Source organism: Anopheles coluzzii, chromosome 3, assembly GCF_943734685.1.
Source record: "Anopheles coluzzii chromosome 3, AcolN3, whole genome shotgun sequence".
Classification (NCBI taxonomy): Eukaryota; Metazoa; Arthropoda; class Insecta; order Diptera; family Culicidae; genus Anopheles; species Anopheles coluzzii.
The window spans coordinates 65,685,241-65,704,444 of record NC_064671.1 but is presented as its reverse complement, the minus strand read 5'-3'; the positions used below and the strand labels follow the sequence as shown (position 1 = coordinate 65,704,444).

Genomic DNA, 19,204 nt, shown 5'->3' with positions numbered 1-19,204 from the left:
GCGGCAGATGATAAACAGCAGGGCAGATTTGCAAAAATTCCAGCCGCACCGAGCGGTCCTACAGCAACACCAACACTAGTGTCCGTTACATAATGTCTCAGTAGCCGGCTTCTAAGAGCTTCGGTTGCCGTGGCGCTCTCGCACTCTCCGTGGAGAGCGTGAAGCGTCATAGTCGCCGGGCCGGAGGCTGTCAATAATAACAACCCGATGCAAATGCAAGAAATCCCGGGGAAAAACAACATTCGAGGCTGTTCGGGGGTTTGCTCTCGCGTGGTGAGTTTTGCAGGCAAATTCACCACCTAACAGGGACGGAGTTAGAGCATACACAAGCCCGGAACGGAACGAGCCTGAAGCTGTGCCGCATTCGGCACACGGTGTATGATAATATTCAAAACATTGCAAAACACACCGTGACCGTACTGCCGGACGCGAGAGAGTATTTCCGCACTGCAAGAGAGCGTAAGCTTTGCTAACCCTGCCGTTGGTAACGCTTCGTAACGCTACCGTTGCATCGGTACGCACAGCTGTCACATCATACAGGTCATCTCGGTAGCCGAGACGAAACCGCAGTAGTCTGATTGCAGATTCGGTGCGAATTGGACGTTCGAGTTCGCGGGCTACACGGTGCTAACGGGTGCGATCGCGCGGTCACTTGCAAGTAACGTTCGACGTTAAAATTCAAAACCGTTTGTTTTTTATTTAGTTCTTTACTGTACTCTGTGTCAGTGTGTGTATGTGCAAAGTGTGATAGAAAAACAGGCAAGTAATGATTCACACGGTGGAGTACTTGCGCCCGCAGGCAAGCAAAAATGCGCCAACGGTTACTATGACCGTAGAAGGATAAAGCGAAAGAGTTGAGTGCAAACGAAACTCACTCCCCTAGGGGACGGATGAAACAGGAGCCAACAAAAACTACCCAAACAAATAAACAAATCTTCTACGTAGGTTAACCGAAGGAAAAAAAACATACCCCTTTCTCAGTATTATTTGTGTGAGCTTAACGCAAAAAAAACCCAAACACATTTGTAACCAAGCTCTAAATAAATCTCCAGAGAGATTGGGTTGACCTGCCAACCGCTCCACCTAGTAACAAGTTTGAGCGGCGAACTTTTGGCGAACATTTTGTCCGCTGAACCGGTGTGACTGAAATTGATTTTTCTCGTTCGGTGTGTTGTGCGCAAAAAAAAGGCCAGCAAAGGTATACCGGACAGCGTTCGAAGTGGCGTCTGCTGGTGGAACCAACCACCAGCCACCACAGTTTAGTTAATTCCCTGCGGCCAACTGCTGGTGACGATTCGGTGACGGGCAGATGTAGCAAAACGCGCGCTGCTCCCGGTGGCACGAGAATTTATTTGTGATTGTGGTTGCATTGAGTGAAAGTTTCATCGTTTTTCATCCCGCAACGCTGTGTCGGCACGAACAACAATCCGGGCACACACATACACATACCGTTTCTATAGCGCCCGGTAATTGTGCTGTATGGGAAAGTTTGCTAACCCAGCTTCCCACAATTAGTCAGTTTGAGGTGTTTTTGTGTGAGCGTGTGTGTGTGTGTTAGGTCGAAGTAAGAAGCTGGCGACGCTAAAGACAGACGAAGGAGCATGCCGCTTCCGCACACGCACGGTGAAACAAATCTTAATCTCGAACTTAATCTGGCGCCACCACTGCATGGTACACGCTGAACAACTTCCCCAGCGCCCAGAGCCATCTTCTGAAGAAGGTTGACGAGAACAGAGAGCTGAGAAAGAGAGAAGAAAACGAAACTCAGCCACAACACAGCACCCAAACGGTTAAATCGTTTTAACGTTTACGCCGGCGCTTGCTTTGATGCCGTTGTGAATGTGGCGAAATTAGATTAGCTCCACCCCCCTCCCTTTCTGTGTGTGGTGCTCCTGCAGCAACGCCTACTACCCGCTCCGATCGTTCAGCGGAATGTAAGCGCTCGACAAGCCATCATCGGAGCGTACTCGAAACGCGCCTGAAAGTAGGCAACAGCTATCAGAAGCAAGTTTGCTCCTTTCAAGCCGACGCGCGCCTTCAGTGCGAATGTGTTTACGCATTTGCCGCATCTCGCAACCACACTACTAGAGCCGGCACCCACTTTCCGATAAATTTGCTCCTTAACGTAGCAGGAGCTAGCAAGGCAGGGAAAAAAAGCGTTCCACACAGCAAATGCGAGTGAGATCGGATTTTTGAAAACCGACATCGAGAGCTTTTGAGTGTATCGTTTGCGAGATCGAGGAAGAGTGGCAGAGAGGCGTCGAGGGATTGCTGTGTGTTATTCAGTGTTCTGTAGTGTACCCCGTGTGTGTGTATCTGTGTATTTCTATGTGTATGTTCTTGTGTGTGTGTATGTGTGTGCTTGAAGCGTAAGAGTAACGTGATTGTCAGTGGCCCGTTGTGCGGTTGATTCAATTTTGCTCGCGATGAAAAGGCAAATATTATTTTCTCCACCCCGCACACGTGCAGTGAAAGTGAAATTATCGCATGGTGTATGTTGGTTAGCCTAAAAAAAAGCAGTAGTAGCAACATCAGCAGCAGCACACGTTGGTTAGCTTACGGAGCGCGCTAGAAGCGCTAGAAAAATAGAAGCAGCAAAACTTTCATTCCGAGGCCGGTACACGAGCCGGTACACTGTCAGGGCAGGTAGACAGCAAGCTTTTAACGTTGACGTACAGCAGCTACGACAGTAAAAAAATAGAATACAAATACACTAAGAACACCGTTCGTGCGTTACATCCAGTAGCACCGGCAGGGGGCGTACGTGAAGTTTTCCTTTTCCAGTTGTCATCCTCCGGATGAAAGTTTAAATCCACGGTTCCTGTGCTGCCACAGGCACGAACATCCTGCTTCAAAGGTGAAAGAGGCCCGCGGAGGTGTGCATGAGGTGGGGGAAAATAAAACACCAAAGTGCTGAAGTGGCAGCGTGCTGGAAGTAATAACAAAACCATACACGCACACGGTGGGCCTCTGCTGGCGCGATTTCAGCCGTACCAACAGCAACCAACCATCGACAAGGCGCATCCGGTGTGTGTGTTTGAGGTGTTTAAGATTCAGGTAAGTGAAGTTTTCATTTGTTATTTACTTATCTGCCCCTCTGTCCCTGTGGATTGTGCAGAAAGAGACGTGTGTGACGTGATGTTCGTGACGTTCGCGGTGTACGCGGCATGCATTACACGCGGATTTGTCGCGCTGCTTTCTTTCTATTCCCCGTTTTTTGCTGGCGCTCTCGATGCTCTCAATGCTTTTTCAAGCCAAAACCGAAAGGATTCTGTGCCGTGACAGGGGCAACGCGCCCGTTAGTAGAGCCTGCGAAAGCGCTGGTACAACCTTACTGGCTGGTTGTTTCTGTTTGCACAAGGGCCACAAAGTCAACCTTGACATCTATCCGCGGGCTTGATGTTTTTCCGACGGTACCGAGAGAAAATACTCTTAGGTGTCAGGTGGTGTTGGTGGTGTGGACACATACAAAAAAGAAAAAAAAACCGTGGCGGGTGTTTTACATGTTCACCGCGCGTTGGTTGGAATCGGATGATTTTACAGCAGCGTCTCTCCCAAGAGCCTGCCAACCGAGCGGTATTGACGTACCGGGACGAAACGACGTTACCAGAATCGGTAAAAACCCCTTTTCTGGGTTCTCGCTGGTGCTGGTGCGAAACGTGCTTCTGGGAAAAAAGGCGAAGTAGATGGAAACGAGCTCTTCTTCAGCAAAATAAACAAAGCAATAAAACAGGGGGAAGAGGAAGAGCGTAAAGACACGGATGATGAAACGTGCTCCAAATCGACCATCGCGGTGCCTTTTTATCTTGGTTTCAACCGTGCTCAAGGTGTATATTACCCATGGCTGGGAGCTGCTTTCGACTACATGAGTTGGAGTTTTTTTTGTTACATCCAAGCGGTTTCTCGATAAAGCCCCGGCTGGTTTCGTTTCGGCTATCGATTAATCATTTCACCAGTTCCAAATTTTGCTGAAAGCAACTCTAAAACACCGATATCGGAAGTTCGGAAGTTTGGCTGAAAACCCACGCGAAGGCAACCACGAGGGACATTTCAAAATGGCTTGAATGGGGCAAAAATTGCCGTGCCGTGCAGAAAAGTTTGCAACTTCTTTCTTTCTTCCCTCGAATGTCTTTTTTTTTCTTCTGGTCAATAGTCGGTTCCGTTTGCGGAATGAAATATTCAGCCAAGTTGTTCGGGGTTTCGTTTGCTCGAACGTGGCCAAAAAAAGTAGTGTATTTTTATTATATTCCGAGCTTCTTCGGGGAAAGAAATGTTGCTTGAAATAGCTGAGCTGATCGGCTTCGGGCAAGCGACTGCAGCAAGAGGTTTTTCGATGAATAATTTGTTTGGGATTTTTCTGACATCATTATCAGCTGTTTGCGAAGTTTGTCCGTTTTTTTTGCGTGCGAGATTTTGCATGATTATAGAAAGGCCATTGATTAAATAAATGTTGAACATACTAAAATAAGAGCTTTTATTGTAATGAGATGCTTTTCTGTACTTTTTTATAAAGAGACACATTTGAAAGTTCATTCAGGCTTCAGGTGTCTTTGATGACCCTTTTTAGTATATTTGAAAGGTAAACTAGCGGTACTGTTTATTTTATTTGTTATCTTTTATTTCTATAGAGATGATAGTTTAACTGGTTGCAGGTAAAACTCAATATGTCTTAATTGCATCGAAATTTTAATGCTTTTGTTAATCTTGCTTGTTAAGATTACACATACAATAACAAAGTGTGTGTTTTATTTATCGAACATCAATATTAATATTTTGATCGATGATAACATTGAAAGTAGAGTTACAGGCGTCCCCCGAGTTACGATCCCCTTGCGTTATGACGATTCCCAGATACGCTGATTTTGATTTTGACAGTTTTTTTTTCAATTTCTTGCTGATAACTGTTTCACGCATATTTGCAACGATTCTCCAACTATCCTATCTTGAAAATCTATATCGTATAAAGTGCTTTTGGAGTAAAATTAATACATTATCAAAAATTATTTTAAATAAAATACACGATATCATAGATTTCGACTCGTCAAAATCGGTTATATACTTTATATTCACAGACATTAGACATACGACTATTTCGACTTACGCCTTGTTTTGGGACATTCTTGCGGTTCCAAACACAGTCGTATATCGGGGGTATCACCTGTATATAAAGTGTATTATAAATGGGCCCCTATCTCTTTTAAGAGTGTAGGCTGAAAATTCAGCCTGTCAGCTGTCTGCAGTTTTCGAGCAGCTATCAAAGCGTGTATAACATACAGATGGGCATATCCCAAGGTGTATGTATTTAGAAGGATGATTTTTATCGCTTCTGCTGGGCGACATTATGGGAGGCATCCTTGTCAAATTTCCAATGTGTATGTAGACCAGGTGGTCTCATAGCTTTTTTTAATAAATATATTTATATTATTCTTCTTCTTCTTTTGGCTCAAACAACCGTTGTCGGTTAAGGCCTGTCTGTACCACTTGGGTTGGTTTTCAGTAACTTTTAGGATTACCCCCAATAGCAGGATAGTCAGTCCTACGTATGGCAACATACGGTGTATTTGGGGCTTGAACCCATGACGGGCATGTTGTTAAGTCGTACTAGTTGACGACTGTACTACGAGACCGGCTCAATATATTTATATATGGGTCATTTTTTAACAGGACGAGTGAAGACTTTTGCTCGAACAGGCTCTGGTAACTTAACGAATACACAAAACAATATTAATATCTTCATTCTAGTCATTAAAAGTTGTTCAACGAAGTGAAATACTGCTAATTGCAAGCTAAATCAAATCCGAAAGCGTTAACACCCATTTTTGTTTCGCTGCAACCATTTCTTTGCGGGACCAATGTCTGCTACGTATGTGCTGATATGAAATCACCCGTTCTGTCAAATGGAGCTTTTTTATTTAGCAATTAGTTGACAAACTATATGGGACGAGACCACCTGGTATACATACATTTTGATTCTAGATTCCAGCAAATGATCTCTTTAGTGCACCTTGGGATGAATGAAAAAACGACCTTGTTTTACATGTTTCGTGCAGGTACTCGAATCAAATTCTAGCTTTGAGACTAAAAAGATCTGGTTGAAAATAGCAGGCTAGTTTTGTGTGTGGTTTTGTATGGACATGATTTCAGCTTCCAACTGTCAAAATCCATACAAAAAAGCTGGCTAGTATTGTGAAAGACCCCAATTTTGTTTTTGAAGTTAAAAATTAAGCAATCATTCTGTTGTTAACGTTCTTCATAAAATAGACCAAAATACCAACATTTGAGAAAATTGTGCTAAAATATACTCCTGGACTACAGTTTTTTTTAAATATTATTGTGTCAAATATATAAAACCAATTATAAATTATTGAAACAAGTACATTGTTTCTCGTTACTTATCTGTGATTTACGAGAGATTTGTAAACTTTCGCAACTATCTTGGGTCAAACTGTCGCTCCTTTTTGCTATGTTTTATTGCGTAATTTTACTATGCCATTTTTCAACCGATCCAGGTTGCGAGCCAACTTTCTTAGATTATGAATAAAACTCTGTGTCAAGTGCTATGATTTCAACTCTACCTGTGAGAAAGGACATTGGAAGAGATCCCAAGGTTTCCATTTTTTGGCAAAGGTAACATCTTATGCCCTTGATGTTTTTTAATTCATCTTCTCGATACATTCCACAGCGTTTCTGTGGGGCTCCAAAAGACAAAATCATCCTTCTGACCTTCTTGAAAAAATCCAACAGGCAAAACCAATATGAAAAAGATTTTTACTCTGTTGTCTAATTAAGAAATCTTTCCGTCCCAGTTCTGTCCTGGTTGATAATGTCACGATTCAGCAAACACCAGCAGGAAAATATTATGTTCTCCGTTGGGGGAACTTTTCTCATCAATTGAATAGCGTTCGAGGTGTTGCTGGGAAGAACCAAACCCTTTGCACCCTTAACATGCCCGCTACCGCGGCATCGTAGCACAGATGTTTGTTTGTTGTACAAAAAATCATCACACACACACACAGAGTGAATTACATTCCTGCCCGGTTCATTACACCATCCCAGAAGCGAGAACTCCCGGAAGCTTCACACGCTTGATTACCTGCCAAAGGCCAGCGGGGGGCAAGACGAAGGGCAAATTGGCAGAGGACACACGAACACGTGACAGCGGCAGAAAAGTTTGTTCCCGTTTGTCCCTCCATTAGGCTAACCGTGGTCTGATTTGTGCTGGTGTTGCTGCTGCTACTGCTGCTGCTGCCATGTCACCTGATTGCCACCGCGCCAAAGTTTCTCGTATCGATCCGTGGGCTTTTATCGCTTATTGGCTTCCAACGGGATAGCTCTCGGTGGAGAAATTTTTGCACTTTTGCATCTTGCTTGACGCTGCTGCTGCGTGTACCAGCTGGCAGGTGACTGCTTCACGCTTTTGTGACGTCTTTTCCACGGGGACCGCGGGGAGGACCAATCGATCGTTCTGCGGCAGTGCGCGACCGCTGCCATACCGTTCGCACCGGACTGCCGTGGGAAGCCGTTTTGCTGCACAAATACCGCCCCGACATAGTCGGAAGTGTTGGAATGCTTTCCATTTTACCACGCGGTCAAATCTGAGCCTTCCGGGTGGCCCAGTGGGTGTGCTAGTGGGGTTAGTGGATTGCTAGGGATAGAAAGGTGGGGTGGAGAAGGAAAAAATAAAATTCATTCTTTACATATTTTGCGGCACCGAAGGCGGAAAAAAGATGTCTTGCCACGGGTGGCATCGAAGACGGCGGGGACAAACATTCCCCGATGCTCGTAAAGAGAGATTGCACGTTTGGCATTCTTGTGCAAAGTTATTGGGTTTGGTATGTGTGACATTGTGTGGGACAAACATTGAAAGCTAGAAATTTTCTGCAGAGTAAAATACTTCATATTGAACCTAAACTGTGACGTTTGGATGATTTTTTTTTGCTAAATAATTGGTGAATATAAGTGGAAATGAATGTACTTCGAATGTTTAAACACTTACCGCAAGGTCAGACGACGTGAAATATACAGCGAAATGAACTATTTGACAGGTGAAATATCTGTCAGATAACGCATCACAGCAACCAGCTGATGTGCAATGTAAACAAATAAGGTGTACAAAATCGCAACTTAATCCATTAAATAACTTCAATATCAAGTATTTCGTTAATTTTTAGTCATCAGTTCATCATTTCTTTCCATTTGTGAATGTTCCGCTTAAGAAGATACTCTTTTTAAGTGATTTTCGAAAGCGGGTGTTGTATCACCCTCAACCCTTTAGCTGTCAAATATTTCGCTTGTCAGATAGTTCATTGCGCTGTATATTTCACCTCGTCTGGCCTTGCGGTTACAAGAAGTGGTTAGTATTGATTAAAGCATACCTTCAGGCGCTCATATTGATTTAATAAGGACCAACCATTAGATTGTTCTAAAATTACTTATTGCGATGAGCATTGCTCACTATTAAAACGTGCAAGATGTAATTATTCAAATTATTTACTATAAAAAAATAGTGCTAAAATTAATAAACAATTATTTATATACAAACAAAATTAAGATACTGTCACAAAGGACGAGATGCAGCGTTTCCCGTTACGAACATAATTGTGCACATTTTCCATTCCGGTTTTCCCCTGTAACCACGAAATCCATACTGCTAAACAATGCGAAGAATCATCGGGCCATCCATCCCCATTTTACTTTGTACAGGACGGCCCCTGTTTGTATGCAATTGGTTACGGGCATAGATCTTCGGCACACACATAGCACGGAAAGTGTGTCAGCGGGATGCAAATTTACTTCCCGACAAACCTCCTTTGGAAAGCAGCCGTGGCCACGGGAACTCGCCGAGACATACAAACACACAGCCCCAGTTACTAAATTATTCGTCCAGGTCCAACCCGTCGTACTGCTTGCGGCCAGGGTGGTCTGTGGTGCATTGCAAACGCATTGCAATTGCATTTTCAATTCAGGTAATAGAAAAAGCAGAAACGCAGGAAATGAAGCGAGAACAGCAACGATGGAAGAGGACGACGACCAAGAGTGGGGAAAAAACAAATCAACCTGCTAGCGTAGGAAACCCTCCATTGAAAAGTCGATGGAAGGCGGGAGGATCCGCGACGCAGCACGGTCAGGGGAAAAACAGAAATGAAAAGCGAGCGTCCGGAAACGAAGTTGTATTGACCACTTTTTCATGCCACGCTGTCGGAGAAAAAACACACTAACTTCTAGCCAGGCCAGAGGGCGCTGCCTTCGCGTGTGCTCAGGTGGTGTTCTTCCCCATTGCGCGCTGCACATTGCGCTTCACCATTGCGGGTTGCCGCGCTTGGCCGATGGAAAATGGAATTGAATTTCAAGGTTGAAAGCGGAAGTGACGCACGAGGTTTTTGTGCAACAGTGTTGGACAGAAGAAGTAGTAGTGTAGTGTAGTGTGCCCTGTCAGATGTTGGGGACTTTGTTGTTTCGGGAAATATATGGTGGTTGCGTTAGGAAGTTTGTGCAAAAAAAAAAAACAAAAGCACAGCATCTCGTTTGTGCAAGCGTGATAAGGTGTGTTTTTCCGTTCCTTTCGTTACCGTTCTCTGCCTCCTCCCAAAACGACGGTGCATGTGAAGCGAATGAAGAAAGATGTCAAGGATAAACTGGAGTCTGTCACCAAAGCTACGAGCAGCAGTTTAGTTTCGGTGCGAAGGGTTTTTTTGTTGCAGTTGATGTTGTTGCGTACAACTTGTTTCGCTTTTTGTTTCGGTTGAGCGCACGAACATAAGAAAACGTGCTCTAATTGGAGGTGTGGAACAAGCCGAAGGTGGAGCGCAAAATTTTAATTAAGTCGCGTTGGATTTTTCATTTAGCACAGCAATGGCAGTGCTTCATCATCTCCAGAGCTTTATGATTGTTTAATTTTACCTTGTGCCATTGTATGCGGATTTTTTTTTCGGTAGCTCTCGTCTTTCATTTCTTCGTTGATGGCATGTTACCATGGAAAAAAGCTGCTAGACAAGTGGTAGGAGAAGGCAAAAAAAAACAAATTAACACGATCAATAGCAAACCAACGCAACTAACTTTGAAGGAGATTGAAAAGGTGAGTAAAAAAGTCTTGCCACAATAGAGCTTTCGTGTTGGAAGGACTTTAACAAGAGACACCCTTTTTTTAGGGGAGGGACTGTCAGCAAACATTGGCCACCGTCTTTCTAGCTTTGGGTTCATCTTTAATTTCCAGAGCTATGGAAACAAAGCGCATTTCGTGGACCTGGCACAACACAAGCAGACTATTGCAGATTGCTGCCTACGCGTCTTGACGGGGGATGATGAGTACATTTTTCAAAACCGAAAAACCTTAAAGTGGAAGCAAGCTGGTAAAAGGGTGACCGGTATGAGACACGGTAGTGGCATTATCGACCGCCCCAGTACAATGATGGTTGGCGCGCGTGTAATTAAGATAAAATATTCATGAAGTACTGGGCGCATCCATCGGGCGCGGGTGACATTTTATTATTGCTTTGTTCCTGGAACGGGAGCTTCTCAACAAAAGTGGGTTCGGGGTTAAAAATTGAACCTTTCAAATTTGATGTTAAGCATCAAAACTTTTTAGAAAAAAATGTGTTTTTTTTAAGTTCAGACATTTTCATCAGTCGAATTGAAAAAAAACGGTAATTTTTATTTAAATTCAACAAAATGGCGAGGGATTCTGGAGAATCGAAATCGATTCTATTTCAAACCGAAACAAACATGTTTTTCAACGCCAACAACATGCATGTGTTTTGCTACATTTCACATAACATAAAACATAATGCGTTTTCTAATGTACGCTCAATGTGCGCACGTGACCTATTCAGTGCTGAACGAAGCATTATTAGGCTGTTCCGGTTCACACCGTCCAGACCTTCCTTTTCCAGGAAAATGTGATAGCTTTCTGACCCATTTGTCTGTGTGTGTTTGTGCAAGGTAGTGTCTATAATTGATAAAATGCGAATTTCCGAAAACATGTATCTCTCCCTAGTGCTTTGCGTTCCGGTTCATCCTTCGCACACCGCCGTGCCGTAAATCGAGCTCGAGAGCTCATCTCATCAAACACGTAACACTAAAATAATAATACACCTCTCGGGCTGCTTGCAAAAAAAAAAGAAGCTATATAGCTCTTGATCAGGAAATAGTGTTTAAAATCGATTCTCGGTCATATGCGTCCTCTCTGCATCTCTCTTTCTCTGTGACTCTTCTGTGTCTCCCAAAACCCCCCGATGTGCCTGGCGAACACGAATTCCTTCATGGCGTCCCCATCCCAAACGATCTCATAAATATAAATGAACAATTTAGAGAGAGCGAGCGCGCGCTTGCCCAACATTTCCCACCGGAGACAAACGGGGAGGTGGGTTGAAAAGTCTCCTCCCGGGAGCATCGAAACCCCCGCTCCACCTCGGCTCGGCTGCAAAGGTTGTGTGATGCGCTTTGGTAAACTTACTCCCCCCCCCCCACCCACCAACAACCAGGGGGAGCCGGTGGAAATCTATAGCGATAGCAATGGAATCGTCGATGGTGGCTTTAAATTACCATCATCAGCTATTTAATGCTTTTCACCCACACACACACACCCACGGGCGCACGCTTGTTCGTCCATGTCTAATGCTTCCTTTCCCGGGGTACCTTTGTCGCATTGCCACGACCACGCTACGCGGCCTGCACAAACAACATATGGTGCTGCAGAGAGGCAAAAGTCGTTCACTTCTTTACCTTCCAACCATCGCTAGCTGTTGGCTTGTTTCCTTTTTTTTTGCTTTGTTTCCCACCCAGCCCTGCGCGCCAGTTTTAACACGAACTCTGGGATGCTCCGCCTGTCTGCCCGTCACGCACATACCTAGACGCACACACACGAACACGGCGTGTAGCACTTCCCGGCTAAACGGTTCCGTTGTTCGGGTCCATAACCATGTCCGAAAAGGTTTTCGGTGATATGGGCGCAGCGAAATGTCGTGGAATCGTTTAAGGATTTTTTAAATTATGTAGGCCCCTATCTTGTGTGTGTATGTATGTGTGCCTCTCTCCATTTCAAAATGGGCTTCCCGTGGTGTGCACCGGCCCCATGACCGCGCTCCGGCAAATCCCTCCCGTACTGTGGAACATTTTATTTCCTGCCTTTTCTGCTACAGAGTTTGGAGGGTTTTTTCTCCTCTCTTCTTTACCTTTTGCCCCAAGTCCCATGCTTTTTTCCATGCTGTCGTCCCTTTTTGCTGTGTGCTAGGTTATGGTACATTTCGTGTCCCCCGGTTGGTGCTCGGTCTGTTTGGCAAAGATACGGCTTTCGAAACTTGCCGCAGTTGACTGGAACGATTTCATATATGGGTTGTGCAAAAGTTTTCCCGTTTTTTCCCCCGGTGCACAATCCCACGGTCAAATGTGGACCCAGGGCCCGCACGCTATCATTCCGCAGGTGTCACTTTTCCGAAGGGCACGCGGGCAAAGAAAGGGAAACATTAACGCTACTACCTAATAGTGTTTGTTTTTCGTTAATCTGGAAGGAAGTAACGCTCGATGATACCAATGTGTGTGTGTATGTGGCTGTTTTTTTGCTCCTGCTCTTTCGATACAGACATTTGCAAAGCGTTCCAGTAAGCCAACGGTGGCTCGAGTCATCTTTTATGTTTCGAGTTCATTTGGTAGTGCTCGAGCCTCTTGCTTCAACGAGCGACACAGCGACAAGCGACCGTTGCTTTTTATGCCATCATTCAGATTAAGCGGAACATTACGAGCACTGGCGGCACTGGTGGCACTATCCCTTTCATATCGGGACAACCGGTTTGCTCAACGTTTACTGATCGAACGGGAAGGGCCCACCCATTGGCGGCACCGGTTTCGGTCTGGTTGGTTTTGTTCTTGCCATGGAATTATGTTGACCGACACAGGAACCGGGGGAAGGGGGGGGGGGGGGGGTTTAGTTGGAACGATGCCACCGCGCCTCGTACTCGTAGCGGGTACTGTCGCGCTTTTATTTGCTCAGTTCATTTGAGTGTAAACGAATTAGGCTAGTCTCGGCTGCTGGCTGCTTTGAAGTTGGATGAGTGTCGTCGTTCGTTAGTGCTGGCTGTAGGTGGGATAGCATGATAGTCAGTCGATGTGTCACGGTGGTGAAATTAAATCTACAAACTGTGAACTGCTGCCGAAACGATTGTAATGAGATTTTCGTTGTGTTGGCCACCGTTTCTTGAACGGTCGTCGAACGGCAGTTGATTGCTAATCTGGTTGTGATGAATTGAGGAGCTTAAGGCGGTGCCCGAACGTTTGGTGCACGAGCCAGATTGAGTGAAATATTTACCTGCCGGCATTAATTGTCGTTTTCATTTAACAGTGATTTACAATCCATACACCAGTTGGATTATACATGAATTAAGGATTGTAAAAAATGGTTGATTTACAATGTTCAATCTTCCAGCAAGCCCCAGAAAGGGAGTGGAAGAAAAATGCTCCACCAAATCATATGCCAACAATTTCCCGCGATAATTCACCTTTTCAAACCACCATCGGACCATAAAACTTTTCCACTTACCTTAACGGTGATAATCATGCGTCATTACGACATTTATAAATCTTGAAGCAAGAGCGAAAAAAACAACGTTTCCTTTCCAAAATTTAGCGTCGCACTTTCAGAATTGTCTGCCACTGTGTGCGAGGCAGTGCGATAATGACTTTCGCCGTAACGACTCGTTGCGCACGATTAAGACACTAGACTGTTACCCCACTTCCTGCCGCAATGGAGGGAGAGAGGGGGGCGTTGCAGCATAGTTTTCTGGCGAATGGTAAAAGTTTTTCAAAAACAGCGCTTGTTCGCTGCTCAGAAAATGCTAAAGGTGGGATTTAGGAGGGTTTTGAACGCGTAAGATTAATGCGCAGTTTGGTTTTACGGAGTAAAGATTAACTGGCACAAAGGTGTTGGCGCCTTGATAGTTGCAATTAGCTATGCACAATTTACGGATTTTGGTCCTTCGAACCGGATCTTAGCTAATATGTGCTGGAATAGCAAAATATGGGATTTTTCGAAGGTAATTTGTGCTGAGGGGTAAAAAACTGATAGTTTGGCATTAGAAAATATCTCAAGACATTACAGTATGGTTCAAACTTTTGTTATATTGTTTCAACATTTTGCTTTTGTGCACGTTAGTTTGTAAGCCATAAAGGGCTTACACATTTCGCGAAAAAACGCTTGGAATCATTACAAGGTTACCAGGCTGCAATTATCTATATAATAATTCTCGGTTTTTGGTCCTTCGAGCCGGATTTTACTTAAGTATCTTATGTAAATACAGCTAATATGTGCTGGAATAGCTACATATGGATTTTTTAAGCCAATTTGTGCTGAGACGTAAAAGGCTGATAGTTCATCACTACAAAGTTTCGAAGGTATTGTGTTATTGTTCAAACCTCTAACATATTGTTCAACATTTTTCATTTGAAGCGCTTAGTTCGTAAGTCATATGGAGGGTATTATATTTCGCGAAAAAAAAAACTTGTGAGTTGTAACCATCCCATCGATATACCTTTCCAACTGGTACCGCCACAGCACATATCTTCCAACGGCACCAGCGACAGGTACAGCGGACAACACACCGAGCAACATGCATCTTACATTTGCATAATGAACTTCCATGAGAACATGATGTTTCATCAGCTTGCACACTCACCGGGTATTATAATACCCCCTGTGTGTGTTGCCTTTGATATTCAAGCACATTAGCATAATGTTCGTTGTACTCTCGGGTGAACTAATGACAGGCGGCAAACGGTTTCGGTTGCCTTTCCGAGCTGCACTACTACATCGTCGAGATGTCAGCTGCACCAGGTTAAGCGTGCAGGAGGGACAGCTTTTTTGTGTTGCTGTGCACCACTTTTCCATTAGCAACAGTAGCGAGCAATGAAGTGGAGTGTAGAAAAACCAACACAAAAAAAAATCTCAAGAAAACGACCCAACTCCTCCAGCAGTAGTTGTTGAGTTTAATTGAATACAAATGAAAAATCTGTACCCTAAAACGAGGAAAAAAAGCAAACTGTGCGGCACAAACCGGGTGCCATCCTTTTGTCGTCGGTTGCAGAGCAAATCCGAACAGAGAGCAGTAAAATACCACAGTCTCGAGTAGAAATGAGCAATCCGCTTTGGAATTTTTCATTTCCGGGCGAGGTTTTTGTGTGTGTTGTTTTGTTCTTCTTTTGCCTTCTACTGAACTCCGTCCCTCTTGCATGGGTTGATGAACGAGGTGGGTGGTGCGCAGCTCCTTTCTTACGCCAGAGTCTCCCACTCCACAGCCAATGCAGCTAGAAGTGGGTTTGGCTGCTGCGAGTGTTTTGTGAAAAATTGAGAACCAGGAAGACAAACTATTTCAATTTTGCTACCCCCTTCCTAAACAAACCTCCACCTTTGTGGGGTATGATGGGAGGGCCCAAACGCAACAGACGCAAAGGCCCTGTTCGACAATATCCAATATCAATAAAAACCGACGTCGGGGACGGGGGCTTTCTGATGCAGTTTTAGTAGCCGAGATGGCACATCGAGCACACGAAGAACGATCGTTTCTTCCCGAGCGGCGAGAGCCCGGTTGTGGTTCGATACACCTGCCTTACAAATAAACAAAGCCACACAATCAAACGGAGAAAAATAAACATCGTCGTATTCTTCTGATCCTTCCATCCCTTGGCCGACAGTACAGCCTTGTGTTGTTTGAGCAGGCGGGCGGACGGAGAACATTCTTCAAAATTGAGCACCAAACGCGCTTACGGTATCGAATGCTGCTACTTCTACAGGTACAGCGATACCCCGGACCGATGCACCGTAATTCATTTCTGCCTAAAACATCTCCCTACATGGCCCGCTTGTAGCAATCCAATAAGCAATTGAAGCAGTTGTCATGGTGGAGGCATTTTTATTAAAAAATCCTGTAGCTACAATTTATTTTGCAAAGGCAGCACAATATCCGGGAATGGCAAGCCGATTGAAGTTGGGGCATTGGGTTGAGTTATATTTATTTTAAATAGTTGCATTCATGCATCGGTCACATTGCAACGAGCCCAGCACATATCAGGTTAGTTGCGGATGCTTCACTCGGCAGACTGTACCGAGTGGAACGGATCGATTGATTGACCGAAGCATTCGCAAACATATCACAAAACCACTAGCGCACCGGTACTCGTTTATTTACGAGTGCATCTAAGAAAATCCCGTGCTGGACAAGGCATCAAAGCTTCTGCCGAAAGCGATGGCTGTTTGTTTCGTTTGTGAATCGATACCATCGAAAAGGGATGTGTTATGGATGGGCAACCATTCGTCAGACGATCGATCACTCTATTGCTCTCTCTTTCTCTCTCCCTCTTTCTCTCTCTCTCTATCTCTCTCTGTGTCTCTCTGCTTTGACTTACGGTACGGAATTTGCCTACATAAATATTATCCTCTTTGCCGGGTGTGAGCTGGTTCGGTATCAGGAGCATGAGCAGAGTTGGATCGCAAATACCACGGTGTGCAACTATCCATGTCAACAGACAACAACGGTTGCAGGCGTGTCAATATTGTCCGACCGAAGAATCTTGCTGTGGGCATGTTGGATGTCGGTACGGTTGCTAAAGGATTTAATGCTACAGTAAAGAATGCAGCTATGATACGTGGTAATGTACAGGGAGGAGCGATGTGGTGGGGAGGAGGGGAAAGCGTGGTAAGAAGAAAAATACTGTTCTGCCATTGTTGTTTGATTTTATCGTGCTTTTATCATGCAGCTCGGTTGATACTAGTAATATAAATCTGTGATGCTATGGTAAGGGCTTATCCAATAATTACGCTACACTCATTGGCACGAGAAAGCGCCTTCTAGCAATAAGATTTAAGCGTTACAAAGGGCCGGAGGTGGGTGTGGTAAACATAAAAAAATTAAATTTTGTTAACACAGAATTTGCTCACATAACTATATAGTTGTGTTAAAAGATTATTATTTTATTTTATATTAATTTTATTTGTTGACAATTAAGTTTTTTTGTATAGTTCATGTGTCAAATCGGTACCATTTTCTCAAACAATTTTAGAATCACTAAAAAGTCATACGTAACGAAGTGTTCTGCACGTTTAAAAAAAATAATTAAGTGCATAAAAGTACTAAATTATGATAAAAAAAACAATTATTTTCAAACATTATTTTGACGGAGAACCGTTATGTTTAAATTACATGAAAAATCGAGTAACACGATGCTGGAGGTATTATTTCCGTAGCTCAGGGAAAGACTGTACGGGTAGTCCTCGAGCTACCTCCTATACGCGGATTCGAAGATACACGGTTTTCTATATCTGACAGTTCTTTGAGCAAATTGTACTGAATTGACACATCAATTGTACAATGCAAATAATTGCCCTTTTGGTCGAATGTGAAAAACTATTTCAAAAGGCTTAAAACTGTTATATTCAGTCCGAATCCACAGCTAAAACCACCCCCTCTTTGCAACATTGTACAAAAATTTGTGATATTTTAGCTGTAAATTGTGAGATTTGGCTTGCGCTTATTTATTTATTATTTATTATTTTTTGCGTTATTTATGGATAATTAATAAGAACTGAATTAAATTCATAAGAACTTGTTTGAAAGGAGATGCGGTCAGTAACTAGAGCAACTGTTACAGCTGTATTGTAAAATTAATTGTTTAGCTTACAAGACTAGCCAAGACTAGAAAAAGCTCACAGTTATTTCAAGTCAGCATAATCAGGTGACATTATAAAGAAATATTTAAAAAGTACACAAGATATGGTTCCTCGAGCACATTTAATCATTTAATCAAAAATACTGCTACAGTGTTTTTTGTTCCATGTAAAATAGATCTTCTTTGTCTCTCGAGATCATTGTCCAAACAGTAAAAGCAACTCACCTGTACGATCAAACTTTGATTTTTAGGAAAAGTTTCTCGCCACTACTTAACATGCTTTATTCTGTTCTGTTCCACTCAGTTACACTGTCACCGTGGTTGCAAGCAAACGAATAAACTTTCCTAATCAAGCATAAATGTTATTTAGAAAGTTTGTTTCATTTGTTTCGTTTTCAAGCGCACCTCATTTACACTCCGTGCTCCATGGTGCTCGACATGCAGGTGACTGTAACATGTCCTTTGTTGTATTTGTTTGTTGTTGAAAGTTGTATGGGATACACTCAACCTGATGAAGTAGAAAATGTACTCTAGAAGCGTTCTCTTTTGTTAAAAAGATTAATATTGACTAAATGGAAAAGAAAATGCGGTGTGAAAACTATTGAATTGAGTGCTGGTGATGGTCATGAGAAAAAGTTTTTCATAGTCAAATTTTGAGATTGAGCCTTCAATTCATTCGTTCTGATTTTGTTTTCCTTGTGAATAGCCACAGTTTAATCTCTATTTTCCACTAACAATCGTCATTGTTATTCCTAATGAGTACACAAATCTTACGTTCCAGATTGCTTCCTGCCAAAGGTTACACATTCTTTCGCCTTTTTTCCTTTTATCCCCGAAGAACGTGCCGAGACTGTTTGTAGCAAACGCTCCAGCGGAAGCAAGACACTTCAGCATCGTAGTGGAAAAACCACTCACTCAACTGCTTCGGTCGTTCAGTGCATCTCAGCCTAAGGATGACCTTTTTCTTTTTAATTATGTGCTTCATGCTTCCACGCTCGCACTGGCTCACGAGTGGAATGGGGCAAAAAGCGCCACGTACGACCTCTAGTATGCACTAGGAAATTCACAGCAATTTCAGGCTCAAATGCTCTTGAACTACTGGATTTATTTTTCACACGACCCACGACCCGAGAAAGAGTAAACGGCAGGGCGGCCTCCTAGTTTGAGTTAAAAATGATCGTAGGCTACAATGTGGCAAGAAAGGGTTGCCATTCCTTTTGCTGGTTGATTTTGCATACGCAAGTAATAGTCTGTCAGGCAGCGTAAGCTTTTTCTTCTTGTTCAACTAATTTTGTGGAACAAGTGGGAGGAAAAAAACGAGTTCAATAACTCGTTCCAACCGCGAAGAGGCAGATCACACCCGACCACTTATCTGCGTCCGGCCGTTATCCAAATCGAACCATGTCGAACCGTCTGGCATGCTGGGGCCAAAAAAAAAAGGGTTTACTGGTCGGATTAATTTTGATAAACTTGAAAGATTGAAAGCCTCTATAGCTTGCTTTTCTATGGCGTGTTGTTTCCTCTTTCTCAACCCTCACCTTCCACGAGGGTTTCG

General features: G+C 43.6%; 1 protein-coding gene across 1 annotated transcript in view; it reads left to right on the top strand.

Moving 5' to 3' along the window:
- The first annotated feature begins 419 nt into the window (after window positions 1-419).
- The window catches only part of LOC120960171 (uncharacterized), a 284,474-nt gene continuing 265,689 nt past the window's right edge, over window positions 420-19,204 (top strand). Inside the window, exon 1 of the mRNA XM_049609379.1 lies at window positions 420-3,057. The gene's annotated coding sequence lies outside the window, so the exon portion shown is untranslated. The remainder of the gene's footprint in view (window positions 3,058-19,204) is intronic.